The 19,332-nt window shown below is 38.0% G+C and overlaps 1 non-coding gene across 1 annotated transcript; it reads right to left on the reverse strand.

Annotated features, from left to right (window-relative positions):
- Window positions 1-3,605: 3,605 nt before the first annotated feature.
- Window positions 3,606-3,709, reverse strand: LOC129404571 (U6 spliceosomal RNA). Its single transcript, XR_008629964.1, has one exon. It is a non-coding gene; the product is annotated as a U6 spliceosomal RNA (small nuclear RNA).
- Between the last annotated feature and the right edge of the window lie 15,623 nt (window positions 3,710-19,332).

A 19,332-nucleotide genomic window follows, 5' to 3' on the forward strand; every position in this document is an offset into this window, starting at 1 on the left:
GTAAAATAAGATTGGTGGATTATAGATACCTACCTAATACATTCTAAATATGGAAAATAATACTACTAAGGATATAACTCACTCTGAAGGAAACAGGCAATTTAGTTTGAATTTGAAAGAGAACGAAGTAGATACATGTTGGGAAATACTAAGGAGACAGAAATCTAGGGGAAAAAATGGATGTATCATTGGAAGAGGTTGATTAAGAAATTAAGAGAATAGAAAATGATGTTAGCTGTTGATTTGCTCTGTTTATTTGAGGGAAAGAATTACTTAAGATTAGATTTAGAAGAAAAAAAAAGGAAAAGAGGAAAGCTAAGTTTTCAAATCATCCCAGGTAGAATAATCTGTGGGAGAAAAATTCTGAAGCTTTCTCAGAATGGGGGTGGGCATGTTACCCTCCCTTTCAGAGAGGCTCAGCAGCCTTTACACACAACCTCCCCCAACATATAAATGGCCCAGTTCCACAGCTCTTGCAATATGTGGTCACATAAGTGGACCAGTGACACCTCCTCCATATTTCACAGTACTAACAGCCCAGTAGGAAAAAATTTCATGCGAATGTTTTATAGAAGCCCACTAAGCTCAAGGGGAAAAAATAATAACACAGAATGCTCAATGAGCATCAACCAGCTCAGTAAATCCTTAGACTTTAGAAACACCTTTGTAAAATATAATCATTACCACAAATTGACTTTTATTGATCTTTGTTTTATAATTTTATTTTCCATTTTGCTGTAACAAGCAATGTGAAGTAAGTTTATGTTCACTAAGGGGGAAGGCTTGAGGGTTTGGTGGAAAATGGGACATTGTGGAGAAAGATACATCTGTGGTGAGATTGGTGTTAGAACACTGAATGCCTGAATTTCTGAAACAACTGCATTATGAGCAACTTCATACATCAAGGTATTTAAATTTAAAAAATATATAATTAAAAAAATCATGGGTATCATGAAAAGCAAGGCAGTAATAAAAGTTTGGGGCAACAAAATAGAAGGATTTGCAAATGTCTGAATGGAATTGGCAAAGATATTCTTATGCAAAAATGCCAAGAAAAGATGCTAGTACTGAGTACCAGGAATGGTGATTTCTCTCCAGAAAGATCTGATTTATGAAGATAGTTGATGCCATAAACATTCTTATAATAAAATTAATTGTGGAAGCATATCAATATTAAAGGGGAGAGAGAAAATAGTTAACACCTAGGATAAATGATATAAATTAGATAGTGGAGAAATAAGGAAAAATTATATAAAAAATATCACCCATCAGGTCCATAAAGTGACACAATGATAAAGTTCATGCTTTGTGTGCATGAGGTTCTGAGTTTAGTCCCCAGCAACACACACACACATGTGTGCGCACACACATATACACAAACACACATACATGTACAGATATTGAAATAAAGAAAACCATACAGAAAATGAGATCTTGTTTTCTTGTAACTTCAGACACTTTAGTTAAAGAAGGGGTCTGGGGGTTGTATAGGGGGTGGGAGGAGGGGAAGGGCAGGGTGTTTCTTTAGGTTTTTTCCTATGGGTATTTTTTCTACTGAACCTACAAAGAGATGCAGATAATAAGAAAATATTTTTGTTTTCTTTTTCCAAAGTGGCCAAGACATGAATTTGTGAGTAATGGTTTCACACTTTAATATTTACCATATGTTAAGTGCGTCTCAGTTACAGCATATTTAAAGAATATTCCATATCTTATACATTGTTTTAGTATCTATGTTTCTAATTAAATAATTGCATTTGTATCAATATTGATATTTAATCTATGAAATATTGACTTATATAATAGAGAAAAATATCACAAGAAATTCAGGAAGTGTTTTCTCAAATTTTCTAGAATTCAAGGGAAAAATCAAAATAATTCAAGTTAAATGATCAAGAAAAATAAAATTCTAAAGCCTGGCTTTCACTGTGCCAAAATTTCCAGGCCAGAAGTGTCAGTTGATGTGTTCTTGGCAAATTATTTACTGCATATATCCTTAATTTAATTTAGCTGCGATCCTTTTCCTAGAGTAACAGATTCTTTTATAAAATTCCCTAAGTCTGATACAGGTGTGTTCATTTTGGTTTTCTGAAAACGTGACCAATCTCTCTGTGTGACAGGATCACAGGACAGCTTGTAGCCACTCTGTGCAATAATCTGCAAATGATAAAGGATGCAAGGCAGCCCCACATGTGGATGTGCAGACAGGTCTCTGTCAGACACAGCAGGTGCCTGTGACATGAGAAAGTGGATCAGCTGAGCTGCAGCTCAGGGGGGCACTTTACAGACCCAGAAGCAGGGTCCTTTGTGTGTGACGGTGGGGCAAGTGAACTTTGGGTCTTTTCTAAAGCAAATAACTCTAGACACCAGGGAAACCCATTTACATATGACATTGCTGATGAAGAAATGATATACCAAACATGGTCTGTAACTCCAGTGGAACAGCAATTCATGGGCAAAACCCAAGCCATTTCTAAAATACAAGTGAAAGATCTGTGGCACCATTGGGAAGTGATTCAACATCAAATAAAATGAAAGCGTGAACTTGGCAAGTAAGTATGTTTTTGTGCCACACCCAGCAGTGCTCGGGGATTGCTCCTGGTTCTACACTCAGGAACACTCCTGGTGGTGCTTGAGGGACCATATGGGTGCCGGAGAGACCAAACCTGCTAGGCTGTTTGCAAGTTAAATGCCCACCTACTGTACTATGGTGCTGAAGACAAGTAAAGAAATTGTTGGTTCATATGGAAGCTCAATTATTAGATAAATAAAAAATTCTGCATTTCCCCCATAACTTTGAAAAAGCCAACATTTCCCCCAGCAGTGGTTGAGGGGACCTTTCCCCCATATCTATGCAATACCATTTGTTTTTGTTCTTTTTGGTGTGTGCCAGCCTTGTTAATGTGAGTTAACATATAATTGTTATTTTGGTTTGTATTTCTCCGATGATTTAAGGAATGCAAAGAAATTGAAAAATATACCTATTGGCCATCCATGTATCTTCTATGAGAAAGTTTCTATTTATCTTTTTTCCCCAATTTTGAGGTTGACAGTTTTTTCTTGTTCAGTTTTACAAATGCTGTTTATATTCCTTGGACAGTAATCCTCTGTCAGATGACTGGTTAACATGTATTTTTTTTCCAGAATGTGGCGTGTCTTTGTATTCTCATCACCATTTCTTTGGCAGTGCAGTTTTTTTCCCCTTAATTCGATGTACTCCCAGTTATGTTTATCTTGGCTTCCATTTGCTTGGTCAGTGTCATTGAATTATTAAAAATTATTCTAGATTCAATGTCATGAAGGTCTCCGCTTATACTTTGCTCAATATAATTTATGAATTCAAGTCACTGTCACTGTCATCCCATTGCTCATCGATTTGTTCGAGCGGGCCCCAGTAACATCTCTCATTGTGAGACTTATTGTTACTGTTTTTGGCATATCCAATACCAGGTAGCTTGCCAGGCTCTGCCGTGTGGGTGAGATACTCTCGGTAGCTTGCCAGGCTCTCCGAGAAGGGCAGAGGAATTGAACATGGGTCAGCCGCATGAAAGGTGAACGCCCCACCGCTGTGCTGTCACTCCAGCCCATGAATTCAAGTATGATATAAAAATATGGAACTCTTTGTGAATTTACATGTAATTCTTGTGCAGGGTCTATGCTAATCTCTGTATCACTTCAATTTCAGTATATATGCTGTCAAAGCAAACATAGCATATGGTTCACTGAAATTTAGTAAATAAATTTGTATTCTTGTTGATACATATTCAAAATTTTAAATGCAAGGAGTTTCAAATAAAATGCACAAAAATTTCAAGAAAACTATTGAAAAATTAAAAAATGATTATTCCATTTTGTTTTTAGGTCACAACCTGCAATCTTCAGGGCATATTCCTAGCTCTGCACTCAGGGATCTCTCTTGGGGGGTTTGGGGGAACATATGGGGCACTGGGTGGTATCAAATTCGAGTCATATGTATGTAAGGCAATCACCTTACCTCTCTACTATCTTTTCAATCCCAAATAAAATTTAAAATTTTATTTTTTATTGAATTATTGTGAGATAGACCATTACAAAGATATTCATCTTCGGGTTTCGGTCATAAAATGTTCAATACCCATCCTTCCACCCGTGTACATTTCCCACCTCCAATGTCCCTAGTTTCCCTCCCATTACCCCCCACTAACCTACCAGCCTGCCTCCATGGCAGTCACTTTTTTTCTCACCCTCTTCTCTCTCTCTGTCACTCTCTCTCCTTCCCACTCTCTCTCTCTCTCTCTCTATCTCTCTCTCTCTCACTAAACATAATGCATTTTGTGCATTATGGTTTGCAATGTAGTTACTCAGTGGTCATTGTGTTTGCTCTCGGAGTTCAGTGTTTTATTATTTTTATTAGAAGGTACATTTGGAGTAGCCTTTTTAACTTGATGGAAGCCTTGGGGGTGTGGATGTGAGCTGGAGCTTCCTGAAGTACAGGGAAGTGGGGGTAGGTAACCCATTCCATCTTCGAGAAAACCTGGATATTTCAGTCACAAAAACCAGTTACCCAAAGTTTTAGCAGGTTAATTTCTCAGTGAGGTCCATCTCAAGACAGTGAAGTCTGGTTGGGGACATGGTGGTGATTTTGGATTGCGGGAGAAAGTGACTGCTTAGGGCTCTGTTTGTACAGGCACTGGACTAACCCACCCCACTCATATAAGTGCAGATGTCATTTCGACTATACTTTTTTGCTTCTCCGGGGTATAATCCCAGTAGTGGTATTGCTGGGTCAAATGGGAGCTCAATTTCTAATTTTTTGAGAAGCATCCATATTGTTTTCCAAAAGGGCTGAACCAGTCAGCATTCTCACCAGCAGTGTAGAAGGGTCACTTTCTCCCCACATCCTCTCCAGCAGTGGTTGCTTTTGTTCTTTTGGATGTGTGCCAGTCTCTGTGGTGTGAGGTGGTATCTCATGGTTGTTTTGATCTGCATCTTCCTGATGATTAGTGATGTAGAGCACTTTTTCATGTGCCTTTTGGCCATTTGTATCTCTTCCTTGGGAAAGTTTCTGTTCATTTTTTTGCCCCATTTTCTGATGGGGTTGGATGATTTGGTCTCTATTTTCATACATTTTTACAGAATTATAATACCCCACCCCCAGGAAAGAGGAGATTAATATAGTCTACACACAAACCCATTTATGAGCTGAAAATCAACAATTCTAAATTATTTTATTTTACTTTTAAAAATTCTATGTTTTTTTTATATCTACAGATAGTGATGTCCAAAATCTCAAAGAAATGGTCTGAATCTCTGTTTGTTTTGAGTTTTTGTTCTCAGTGATGCTCAGGGACCAATCATGCAATGAAGGAGCCTGGGGATTCTGCATAAAATATGTGCACTCAGCCTGTTGAATTATCTCCTCAACCCTTTGGGTCTCTATCTAAATGTCTCTATCCCTGTAGCCCCCCTCCCCAATACACATTTTTGGGCCATACCCAGCAATGCTTACTCCTGGCTCTGCACTCAGGAATGACTCTTGGCAGCTTAGGGGACCTATATGGGATGCCAGGGATCAAACCTGGGTCAGACACATCCAAGATAAGTGTTCTACCAGCTTTACTATCACTCCGACCCAAAGCTTCCTACCCACTGTACTGTCATTCCGACCCATCTGAATCTAAATGTTTTTTGGGGGATGTGTGTGTATGTGTGTATGTGTGTGTGTGTGTGTGTGTGTGTGTGTGTGTGTGTGTGTGTGTGTAGGGAGGGCAGGAGGGAGAAAGAGAGGGAGGGAGGGGGAAAGTGGAGAGGGGGAGGGGAGAGGAAGATATTTTCATGAAACAAAGTGAGACAGATAACATACTTTTATTTTCAATATTTGTGTCCTCTGAATGTTGAACATGAAATTAAAGAAAATATATAAAATTTTGGTAGATGTTAAAAATTTTTGTGACTTTATATGTATTCAGGATTGATACTGTCATTTGTCAAATACAATGTTGGTATGAACTGGAGCAATAGGACAGCGGGTATGGCATTTGTCTTGCATGTGGCCGATCGGGGTTCGATTCCTCCGGGTTCGATTCCTCTGTCCCTCTCAAAGAGCCTGGCAAGCTACCGAGAATGTCCTGCCTGTACAGCAGAGCCTGGCAAGCTACCCGTGGCATATTTGATATGCCAAAAACAGTAACAACAAGTCTCACAATGGAGACGTTACTAGTGCCTGCTCGAGCAAATTGATGAACAACGGGACAACATTGTTACAGTATTTTCAAAATTACTTTTCTTGAAAACATTGTGACTTACAAAGTTTTTTATTGTACAGTTGTTTCAAGCATTTAGTGTCCCACCACAAATGTGACCTTCCCTCCACCAGTATCCCAGTTGCATTTCCAATCCCAGTTTACCTTCTTTAGCACATAGCAAGTTTTCTTTATATTGCTTATTCTAACAGAACTTTAAGAACTGGCAAATAAGATGATCAGAAAATAAATCAGTAAGGACCAATTAGTGATGACAGCATGATTTTGGCCTATGTAAACAAGAAAATTAAAACAATTTAATGCAATATAAAAATGCCTATTCTCATCTACAATGACCAACATTCAGAGACTATAAAACCAAGCTCCCAGAAGCACGCAGCTGGAGAAATTGGCAAGCTACTGAGAGTTTCCTGCCCACATGGGAGAGCCTGAGAAATTCCCAGTAACAATAATGGGTCTCATTCTCCTGACCCTGAAAGAGCCTCCAATGCAGCACCGTTGGGAAGGACGAGTAAAGAGAGGCTTCTAAAATCTCAAGGATGGGACAAATGGAGACATTACTGAGACCTCTTGAGAAAAATCAACGATCAATTTGATGATGATGATGATGGTGATGATGATGATGATGATGATGATGATGATTCTCATCTACATATGTACATTGGGATCTAAAGTATATACATTAAATTTTATTTTATACTTGGATCTTGTTAAGGTAATAATCATATCTCACCTGTCATAAAGAACAGTTTTAAAACAATTCTGTGTTAATTTATTTTGGAGTATACATGGAATAGGTAAGACCTACATATGTAAAATTTTCCCTTAAACTTTACATGAACACTATGGTTTATAAAGTTGTTCATGGTGATTTGTTACAGACATTCAATATTTCAACACCATTCCTATGACCATTGCATCTTCCCTCCACAATTGTCTCAAATTTTCCCAATCACCCTTTCAGACTGCCCCCATAGGAGACCCACAATAATTTATCTTATGTTGCTTTGTTATCAATAATTTTTAACAGAATGATTCAAACATGTTTCCTTAGAAGAAAATTAGTGTAAACTATTGTATCTCATCAAAGAGAAATTAAGTCCTTGTAAAAGGACTTAGATGTTTCTACAGTTTAAGCCTTCTGTGTTTACATTTTGTTAATCAAGATTGGTTGTTTTCTACACTACATCCCATCCAATCTGGTGTACTACTACTGATTTATCAGTGTTGTAGAGTTTGAGATGTCTCAAAGACACAAATACAGATGATTATTCCAGGAATTCCAGAAGTTTTAACAGAGTAACATAGTTGGAATTAAATTGTTAACTGTATGTTTATTGCAACACTATTTACAATAGCTAGAATCTGGAAAAAAAACAGAGTGCCTAGAACAGATGACTGGTTAAAGAAACTTTAATATATCTACACAATGAAATACTATGCATCTGTTAGAAAAAATGAAGCCATTAAATTTGTATATAAGTGGGTCAACATGGAGAGTATCATGCTAAATGAAATGAACCAGGAAGAGAGGGACAGATATAAAATGGCTGCACTCATTTGTGGAATATAAAGTAACATAATAAGAGACTAACACCTAAGCACAGTTAAAATAAGGGTCAGGAGAACTGCCCCACAACTTGATAGCCGATCTCATGTGCTGGGGGAAAGGTAGCTGGGATGGAGAGAGGAGCACTAAATAAATGATGGTTGGAGGAATCGCTCGGGATGGTAGATGCGTATTGAAAGCAGACTATAGACCAAACATGATGGCTTCTTGCTACTTGTATTGCACAACATAATACCTCAAAGGACAGAAAGAGTAAGAGGGATTCTGCCTGCCACTGAGGCAGGATGTGGGAAGGGGGTTGTTTGGGGTTTTCTACTGGGGGTAGGGGGTGGGGTGATGGCATCTTTTGCCTTGCAACCATTTTTTTGTTGTTTGTGAGTCATACCTGGTGATGTTCAGGTATTATTCCTGGGTCTATACTCAGAAATTACACCTGGAGGTAATTGGGGGACCATATCGGATGCTGGGAACTGAACTCAGGTCAGGATCAAGTGACTTACCTGCTGTACTCTCTCTTCAGCCCTCTTGCAATTTTTAAAACATTTGATGTAGTCTAACTTGTTTATTGTTATTAATTTTACCCATACCATAAAATCACTGAAGATAACCTGGAGCTTTTTGCCTATGTTTTCCTGGGTGTATTTTATGGATTCTGAGCTAATCTTAAGGTATTTTTGAAAAGAAATAATTTTTAATTGTCCTTTTAAAAAATTTTAGAAAACTCATAAATAAATCTCAAAACATATCAAGGTAGCCTCTTTTGATCACTTTTAGCAAATTATTCATGGTAAACAATAAAAAATAAATTATTTAGGGTCTTTTATTGGGGAGGGGCTTGGGTAGTGGTTGGCAAAATTGGAATAATGACCGTGGGAAGGTATAATGGTGGTGGGATTGGTGTTGGAATATTAAATGTAATAAATTATTGTGAACAACTTTATAAAAAAATTAAATAAAAAATTAAAAATAAACAAAAAGAAAAAGTAAGAAAAGAAAGAAAATGATATGCTTCAAAAAGATTGAAACAACCAGTGCTGGTGGGGATATGGTGTCGAAAGAACTCTCTTTCACATCTGGTGGAAATGTCATGTGTTTAGTTTCTATGGAAAACAGTACAGAGATGGCTAAAAAATACTAAGACTAAAATTCCCATATGACCCAGTGATTCCATTTCCAGGCATCTACCCCCACCAACATAAAAGACATTAATGATAGACATTATAATCACACCTATGTTCATCACAGTGCTTCATAAAATAGCCACTATATGGAAACAACCCGAATGTCCAATAATGAATGAATGGATAAAGAAGTTGTGGTATATACACACAATGGAATATTAAGTAGCTTTAGGAAAGATAATATTATGCAGTTTCCTGAAATAATAAAAATAAGTCACAGGGAGAACAAATACTGTATGATCTTACCCACTTGTGGAATATATAGAGACAAAGTAGGGAAACTAACAGTACTGGATAATAACAAACACTTAAACTTGATTACACAATTAAAAAATAGTGGTGGTGGTGATGGGTGGGGGTGAAGATTGCACCAGAGGTGACATAAGGTGCTGTGAAAAGTACTGGGCACTTCAGTGATGGTAAAGTTCAGGAACTGTGTACAGCAGTACCACAAAATTCAAGACTATTGTAACCATACTGACTAAACTATAACTTTTAAAAGAACCTATAAAGGAAAAATAAAGAAAAATATAGAAAAACCTTACTCTTAAGCAATCACTTCTGGCTTTATGTCATATCATCCTAATTCAAACCATTAATTTGAAAAGTTCAAGTTAGTCTAGCAAAAGTTTGCTAGTCAGGAAAAGACTTTCATTTACATGACGAATCTCCACACACTACTTTGTGTTTGAGACTGTACTCAACAGCAAAAGCAGTGGGGGTAGAATATTTTTGCTTTTCTTTTTTGTTTGTTTTTGTTTGGGCCTGATATTTTTACCTTTCTTCCTCTAAATAGTACATTTAAACTCATCAAAAAAGACTTATGTGATTTTGAGTTAAAGTTAGAATAATAAAACATTGAGAGCATGGTCATCATATTCCGACAACTAGAATTATCTCTGATAGCTGTCTTTACTTTTTTAGCATTATTAAATCACTTCATAAGTATCAAAATATTTTATAATATGACATCATACTAACACTATAATTCCAATATGTTTACATTTGGAATTTGTGAAATTTAAGCAAACTACTAATAATGTTATCACTTGTTCTTATTAAAAACTGTTAGCAAGGCAAATATATGTATCCTGTAACAGATTTGCTACAGTTTTAAACAATATTTGTACTTCTAGAAAATGTATGCACACCTAGTTAAGAAGGATTTAGTGGGATATACAGTAGACACTCTGGCATCTTTATGTTAGAAAGCATGAGATCCTCTATTGACAATAAACTTACAATATTGTTTTGGGGCTCACAGTGGAACAGGCAATAATCATTTATTAATCTGTCATGCATTAGGGCCTGAGCTGGCCATTGTCTCTACAACTGACAAAACAGACATTAGACCCTCCCTGAGCTCACAGTGAGAGAAACAGAAAATATTCTGCTTTAATTTGCAGACACAAGAGGCAGGAAAAAGGCTCTAGAGGAGTTGGTTCAAGTTGCCCTAGGTTGCATATGGATGCAGATAGTGTTCCTTATTTTAAGACTGTACTTTACTGTGTTCCTTCTCTGTTAAAAAACCCTGAAAATCATCAATATGCTTTTTACTTTCTTGTAGTATTGTTGCTTCTTCGATTATTAACATCTCACCAATTGGTGTCCCTGACTACTTTCTTCTCAAACAGAGTCATAAGGGGAGACATTTATACTTCTTATTAAACACAAAAGATTCAGATCTCAAGAAAAATGATAGTGAATTCACTATGCAGAAAGAGAATAAAAGGACATTTCTATAATCACACTGCATTGAACAAAATAGCACTGGCCATTCCCAGCTACTGCCTCGGAAACCTGGAAATGTCCCCACATTCATATTAAGACAAGTAATAGGTCCACTATGTTTTAAAATGTTGTAAAAATACTTTTAAGGGGGTCAAAACTATATGACGTAGCTGACAGTTGCTATGCTAACAAGGCTTCCAGAGACAGTTTTTGCACAAGTGCATAAATTAAGTATTGTTTTCTTTTTATTCTTTATTCCTTCTTTTCTCTCTTCTCCATTCCTCATTATTTCCATTTATCTTAACCTTGTATTCTTTCTCCTCTCCTTTCCTTGTTACCTTTCTTGCTTCCTTTTATTATCTTCACTTAGTAATACTAATATTAAATATAAATTACTTATTTTCATTTAGTAAATTAATACTATACTCATTTCTCTTTCCTTTGATTTTAAAAATGTGAATAGTATACCTTAAATATATTTCCATATCATATACAATAAATTTGCCCTTTGCATTGCACTTTTCAGTACCTTTAATTGAAGTATCAGACTAGCTATATATTTAAAGTAGTTTTTATACTTCATACAATGAATCAGGTGTTCCTCACTGCTGAGTAATCTTGTATATATATCATTATCATTTTAACAACGAACCATGTACTATGGAGCAAATTACTTTTAGTTTTATTTTTTTTCCACATCAGGTGGCATTCAGGAACTATTCCTGGCTTAATGCTTAAGAGCGACCCCTAGCAGTGCCCTGGGGACCATTTATGGTACTCGGGATTGTAGGAATGGATGCAAGGCAAGTTTCTTTCTTTTTTTAAAATTTTAAAAAAATTTTTAATTAGTGAACCACCGTGAGGGTACAGTTACAGATTTATACATTTTTGTGCTCATGTTTCCCCCATACAAAGTTTGAGGACCTTTCCCTTCACCAGTGCCCATTCTCCACCACCAGTAAACCCAGCATCCCTCCCACCCTCCCCAGTCCCGTCTCCCCCCACCCCACACTGCCACTATGGCAGGGTATTCCCTATCGTTCTCTCTCTCTGATTAGGTGTTGTGGTTTGCAATAAAGGTGTTGAGTGGTCATTGTGGTTAGTCTTTAGTCTACATTCGGCACGTGTCACCGTGTCACCCCTCCCCTGCATGACATCCAACCACATTTTTTTTTACTTGGTGTTCCCTTCTCTGAGTTGCCCAGAATGAGAGACCAGCCTCCAAGCCATGAAGTCAACCTCCTAGTACTTATTTCTACTATTCTTGGGTGTTAGACTCCTAGTCTATTATTCTATATTCCACAGATGAGTGCAATCTTTCTATGTCTGTCTCTCTCTTTCTGACTCATTTCACTTAGCTTTCCATGCTGATCCATTTATATGCAAACTTCATGACCTCATTTTTTCTAACAGCTGCATAGTATTCCATTGTATAGATGTACCAAAGTTTCTTCAGCCAGTCATCTGTTCTAGTGCACTCGGGTTTTTTTCCAGATTCTGGCTATTGTAAACAGTGCTGCAATGAACATATAAGTGCAGATGTCATTTCAACTATACTTTTTTGCTCCTCTGGGATATATTCCCAGCAGTGGTATTGCTGGGTCAAATGGAAGCTCAACCTCTAGTTTTTTGAGAATCGTCCATATTGTTTTCCAAAAGGGCTGAACTAGCTGGCATTCCCACCAGCAGTGTAGAAGGGTCCCTTTCTTCCCACATCCTCTCCAACAGTGGTTGCTTTTGTTCTTTTGGATGTGTGCCAGTCTCTGTGGTGTGAGGTGGTATCTCATGTTTGTTTTGGTCTGCATCTCTCTGATGATTAGTGATGTAGAGCACTTTTTCATGTGCCTTTTGGCCATGGAAAAGTTTGTGTTCATTTCTTCGCCCCATTTTTTGATGGGGTTGGATGTTTTCTTCTTGTAGAGTTCAACCAGTGCTTTATATACCATTGATATCAACCCCTTATCTGATGGGTATTGTGTAAATACCCTTTCCCATTCTGTAGATAGTCTTTGTATTTTGGTCACTGTATCTTTTGCGGTGCAGAAGCTTTTTAATTTAATGTAGTCCCATTTGTTGATCTCTGTTTCTACTAGATTGCTTAGTTCCATGTCATCCTTGAAGATACCTTTATCTTCAATATCTTGGAGGGTTTTGCCGACCTTGTCTTCAATGTACCTTATGGTTTGTGGTCTGATGTTGAGTTCTTTAATCCATTTTGATCTGACTTTTGTGCATGCTGTCAGGTCGAGTTGTAAGCCCATTTTTTTGCATGTGGTTGTCCAGTTGTGCCAGCACCATTTGTTAAAGAGGCTTTCCTTGCTCCACTTCACATCTCTTGCTTCCGTATCAAAGATTAGATGATCTTACATTTGAGGTTGTGTGTAGGGATATTCCACCCTGTTCCATTGGTCTTCAGCTCTGCCTTTTTTCCAGTACCATGCTGTTTTAATTGTTACCACTTTGTAGTAGAGTTTAAGGTTGGGGAGCGTGATGCCTCCCATCATTTTTTTCCCCAAGAATTGTTTTAGCTATCCGTGGGTGCTTATTGTTCCATATAAATTTCAGGATTGCTTGATCCGTTTCTTTGAAGAATGCCATGGGTATCCTTATAGGGATCCCGTTAAATTTGTATAATGCTTTGGGGAGTATTGCCATTTTGACAATGGTTATTCTCCCTATCTATGAGCAGGGGATATGTTTCCATTTCCTCATGTCCTCTTTTATTTCATGGAGTAGCGTTTTATAGTTTTCTTTGTAGAGGTCCTTTACTTCTTTAGTTAAACTGATTCCAAGGTATTTGATTTTCTGGGGTACGATTGTGAATGGGATTGCTTTTTTCATGTCCCTTTCCTCTGTCTCATTGTTTGCATATAGGAAGGCCATGGATTTTTGGGTATTGATTTTATAGCCTGCGACTTTACTGTACAGGTCAATTGTTTCTAAGAGTTTCTTACTAGAGCTTTTAGGCTTCTCCAGGTATAGTATCATATTGTCTGCGAATAGTGAGAGCTTGATTTCTTCCTTTCCGATCTGAATCCCCTTAATTAATTTTTCTTGCCTGATGGCTATTGCTAGTACTTCCAGTACTATATTAAAGAGAAGTGGTGAGAGTGGGCATCCTTGCCTAGTCCCCGATCTTAGAGGAAAGGCCCTTATTTTTTCCCCATTGATGATAATGCTTGCTGTAGGCTTGTGGTAGATGGCTTTGACTATCTTTAGAAAAGTTCCTCCAAAACCCATTTTGGTGAGAGTTTTTATCATGAATGGGTGTTGGATCTTGTCAAATGCTTTCTCTGCATCTATTGATATGATCATATGGTTTTTATATTTACTTTTGTTGATATGATGGGTTATGTTGATTGATTTCCGAATGTTAAACCATCCTTGCATCCCCGGGACGAATCCCACTTGGTCATGGTGTATGATCTTTTTGATGAGTTGTTGGATTCTATTTGCTAGTATTTTGTTGAGGATCTTTGCATCAGTGTTCATCAAGGATATTGGTCTATAGTTTTCTTTGTTAGTGGTGTCTTTGTTTGCTTTTGGTATTAGGGAGATATGTGCCTCGTAGAAACTGTTTGGAAGAGTTCCTGTCTTTTCAATTTTATGGAAAAGCTTGAGGAGAACTGGCAACAAGTCTTCTTTAAATGTTTGGAAGAATTTTCCAGTGAATCCGTCTGGGCCTGGGCTTTTGTTTTTGGGGAGACTTTTGATTACGGTTTCGATTTCCTTGATATTTATGGGTCTATTCAGGTATTTCACATCTTCTTGATTCAGTCTTGGGAGATTGTAGGAGTCAAGGAATTCGTCCATTTCTTTTAGGTTCTCTTGTTTCGTGGCATACAGATTTTCAACGTAGTCTCTGATGATTCTTTGAATCTCCTTGGTTTCTGTTGTGATGTCCCCCTTTTCATTTCTGATTCGGTTTATTAGGGTTTTCTCTTTTTCTTTCTTTGTGAGTCTTGCTAGCGGTTTATCAATCTTATTTATTTTCTCGAAGAACCAGCTCTTTGTTTCATTGATCTTTAGGATTGTTTTTTCGGTTTTCCATATCGTTAATTTCTGCTCTAAGTTATATTATTTCTTTCCTTCGATCTGGTTTGGGTTCCTTTTGCTGGTCTTCTTCTAAGATCTTAAGCTGTGAAGTCAATCTATCTATATAGGCCCTTTCTTCCTTTCTGAGGAAGGCTTGCAGAGCTATAAATTTTCCCCTTAACACAGCTTTAGCTGCATCCCATAGGTTCTGGTAGCTTGTGTCTTCATTCTCATTTGTTTTGAGGTATCTCTTGGTTTCTTCCTTGATTTCCTTCGTGACCCACTCATTGTTCAATAGTGAGTTGTTTAATTTCCAAGTGTTTGATTTGGTTCTCCGCGTCTGTGCGTGATTAACTTCCATCTTCAGTGCATCATGATCTGAAAAGATAGTTGATACAATTTCTATCTTCCCGATTCTATTAAGGTATAATTTGTGGCCCAGAACGTGGTCTATTTTGGAAAACATTCCATGTGTGCTGGAAAATAATGTGTATTCTTTCTTTTTGGGGTGTATAGCCCTGTATAGGTCTGTTAGCCCTGTCTCCTCCATTTCTTCCTTCAGAGCCATTGTTTCCTTGCTGAATGTTGTTCTTGTCGATCTATCCAGAGGTGATAAGGCAGTGTTGAAGTCTCCAACTACTATCGTGGTGCTACTTATGTTCTCTTTAAATTCTGTTAGGAGTTCTTTTAAGTATTTAGCTGGTCGTTCATTAGGTGCGTATACGTTTAAGAGTGTGATTTCTTCCTGTTGTACATATCTCTTGATGAATAGAAAATGACCTTCGCTGTCCCTTCTAATCTTTTTCAGCCTGAAATCTATGCTATCGGATACTAGTATGGCCACCCCCGCTTTTTTTTTTTTTGAGGGAGCTGTTTGCTTGCAGGATTGTTTTCATCCTTTGATTTTGATTCTGTGTTTGTTCTGACTATTCAGATGTGTTTCTTGTAGGCAGCAGAAAGTTGGGTTTAGTTTCCGAATCCATTTTGCCACTCTGTGCCTCTTGATTGGTGCATTTAGATCTTTAACATTAAGAGAAATTATTATTATTATTTTTTTAAAGACTCCATATATATGCAATCATTTATTATTATTATTATTATTATCATTATTATTATTTTGCTTTTTTTTAATTTATTTATTTTTAATTAGAGAATCACCGTGAGGGTACAGTTACAGATTTATACACTTTTGTGCTTATACTTCCCTCATACAAAGTTTGGGAACCCATCCCTTCACCAGTGCCCATTCTCCACCACCCGTAAACCCAGTGTCCCTCCCACCCTCCCCAATCCCATCTCCCCCCCACCCCACCCTGCCACTGTGGCAAGGCATTCCCTTCTGTTTTCTCTCTCTAATTAGCTGTTGTGGTTTGCAATAAAGGTGTTGAGTGGCCGCTGTGCTCAGTCTCTAGCCCTCATTCAGCCCGCAACTCCCTTCCCCCACATGGCCTTCGACTACAATGTAGTTGGTGATCGCTTCTCTGAGTTGACCTTTCCCTGGAACGTGAGGCCAGCCTCGAAGCCATGGAGTCAACCTCCTGGTACTTATTTCTACAGTTCTTGGGTGTTAGTCTCCCACTCTGTTATTCTATATACCATAGATGAGTGCAATCTTTCTATGTCTGTCTCTCTCTTTCTGACTCATTTCACTCAGCATGAAACTTTTCATGACCATCCACTTGACTACAAAATTCTTGACCTCCTTTTTTCTAACAGCTGCATAGTATTCCATTGTATAGATGTACCAAAGTTTCCTCAACCAGTCATCCGTTCTGGGGCATTCGGGTTTTTTCCAGATTCTGGCTATTGTAAACAGTGCTGCGATGAACATACATGTGCAGATGTTGTTTCGATTGTACTTTTTTGCCTCTCTGGGATATATTCCCAGCAGTGGTATTGCTGGGTCAAATGGGAATTCAATATCTAATTTTTTGAGAGTCGTCCAAATTGTTTTCCAGAAGGGCTGAACCAGTCGGCATTCCCACCAGCAGTGAAGAAGGGTCCCTTTCTCCCCACATCCTCTCCAACAGCGGTTGCTTTTGTTCTTTTGGATGTGTGCTAGTCTCTGTGGTGTGAGGTGGTATCTCAAAGTTGTTTTGATCTGCATCTCTCTGATGATTAGTGATGCAGAGCACTTTTTCATGTGCCTTTTGGCCATTCGTATTTCTTCCTTGGTAAAGTTTCTGTTCATTTCTTCGCCCCATTTTTTGATGGGGTTGGATGTTTTCTTCTTGTAGAGTTCAACCAGTGCTTTATATACCATTGATATCAACCCCTTATCTGATGGGTATTGTGTAAATATCCTTTCCCATTCTGTGGATAGTCTTTGTATTTTGGTCACTGTATCTCTTGCGGTGCAGAAGCTTTTTAGTTTAATGTAGTCCCATTTGTTGATCTCTGTTTTTACTAGATTGCTTAGTTCCGTGTCACCTTTGAAGATACCTTTATCTTCAATATCGTGGAGGGTTTCGCCGACCTTGTCTTCAATGTACCTTATGGTTTGTGGTCTAATGTTGAGGTCTTTAATCCATTTTGATCTGACTTTTGTGCATGGTGTCAGGTCAAGGTCTAAACCCATTTTTTTGCATGTGGTTGTCCAGTTGTGCCAGCACCATTTGTTAAAGAGGCTTTCCTTGCTCCACTTCACATCTCTTGCTCCCTTATCAAAGATTAGATGGTCATACATTTGGGGTTGTGTGTAGGGATATTCCACCCTGTTCCATTGGTCTATGGCTCTGCCTTTGTTCCAGTACCATGCTGTTTTAATTGTTACTGCTTTGTAGTAAAGTTTGAGGTTGGGGATGGTGATGCCTCCCATCATCTTTTTCCCAAGAATTGTTTTAGCTATCCTTGGACGTTTGTTATTCCATATGAATTTTAGGATTGCTTGATCCATTTCTTTGAAGAATGTCATGGGTATACTTATAGGGATCGCATTGAATCTGTATAATGCTTTAGGGAGTATTGCCATTTTGACAACATTGATTCTCCCTATCCACGAGCAGGGTATATGTTTCCATTTCCTCATGTCCTCTTTGATTTCATGGAGTAGCGTTATGTAGTTTTCTTTGTAAAGGTCTTTTACTTCCTTGGTTAAGCTGATTCCGAGGTACCTGATTTTCTGGGGCACGATTGTGAATGGGATTGCTTTTTTCATGTCCCTTTCCTCTGCCTCATTGTTTGCATATATGAAGGCCATGGATTTTTGGGTATTGATTTTGTAGCCTGCAACTTTACTGTATAAGTCTATTGTTTCTAAGAGTTTAAGAGAAATTATTATCATGGGATTTTGTGTCATTTTTCTGTAGGGTTTGTTGTTGTAGGTTTTTTCCTTGTCTTATAGTAGCCCTTTGAGTCCTTCTTTTAAATTTGGTCTTGAGTCTATGAAGTTCCTGAGCTGTTGCTTGTCCATGAAATAGTGTATGGTTCCTTAAAGTTTAACTGAGAGTTTAGCCGGTTAGAGTATTCTTGGTGAGGCATTCATTTCATTAAGTTTTTTCACTATATCCCACCATTGTCTTCGGGCTTGGAGGGTTTCTTCTGATAGGTCTGCTGTGAATCTAAGGGGTGCTCCTTTGTATATGATCTCCTTCTTTGATCTTGCTGCTTGCAGTATTGTGTCTCTATCCACAGCATCCATCATTCTGACTATGATATGCCTTGGGGATTTTCTATTTGGGTCCCTTTTAGCTGGTACCCTTGGACTCCTTGGATCTGGATCCCACATTCTCTAGCTCTGGGAATTTTTTAGCAATGATATCTTTAATGGTATTTTTTTCATTGGGATTGGTTCTGTGTGGTTCCGGCACTCCCATGATTCTTATGTTGTTTCTCCTGAGGTCATCCCCTAGGACTCTAATTCTCTCTAGAGCCATTTTGAAGTCTTTTGCCATTATTTGTTGTTCCCTATATGCTTTGTGCAGCTCATCTTCAAGCTCACTGATTCTATCTTCGGCTGTAGTCATTCAACTATTGAGGGCTCCTACCAAGTTCTTTTTTTCATCTACTGATTCTTTTAGTTGTGTGACTTCTGTTCGTAGCTTTGAAATTTCTGCTCTCATTTCTTCCTGGATTATCTTGGTAGAGCATTCCAATGCTGCATCCATATCCTCCCTTAATTTATTGGAAGTTAGTTCCATAGTTTCTTTGAGTTCGTGAAACATCCTCATAATTTCCTCTCTGAATTCTTTATCTGAGAGGATGTTATATTTCTGGGAAGTCGCTTCTGAGGTTAGTGAGATATTTTCTTGGATCTCTCCCGGTGGTGGGGATTTTCACTGTTTCTTCATGTTGTTATGGGCTTTACTATCCGGTGGTCTCCTTAGCTTGGGAAGGGCCTCAACTGAAGATGTGGGGCTATGCTCTTTTTACAAAGGACTTTTATGTGCAACTTGATGTGTTCACTGACAGCTTTTGTGAAGTTAGGATAGGCTAGGTTACTTGACTATTAACATATAGTGACTAAGATGACCAGAGAATTGTTCAGAGGAGTGGGTTCTATCAATTTTGGCCAAAGGACAATGCACGGAATGGTAAAAAAAAAAAAAAAAAAAAAAAAAACCAAAAAGCTGCG

This window comes from Sorex araneus, chromosome 4 (assembly GCF_027595985.1).
Source record: "Sorex araneus isolate mSorAra2 chromosome 4, mSorAra2.pri, whole genome shotgun sequence".
Taxonomy (NCBI): Eukaryota; Metazoa; Chordata; class Mammalia; order Eulipotyphla; family Soricidae; genus Sorex; species Sorex araneus.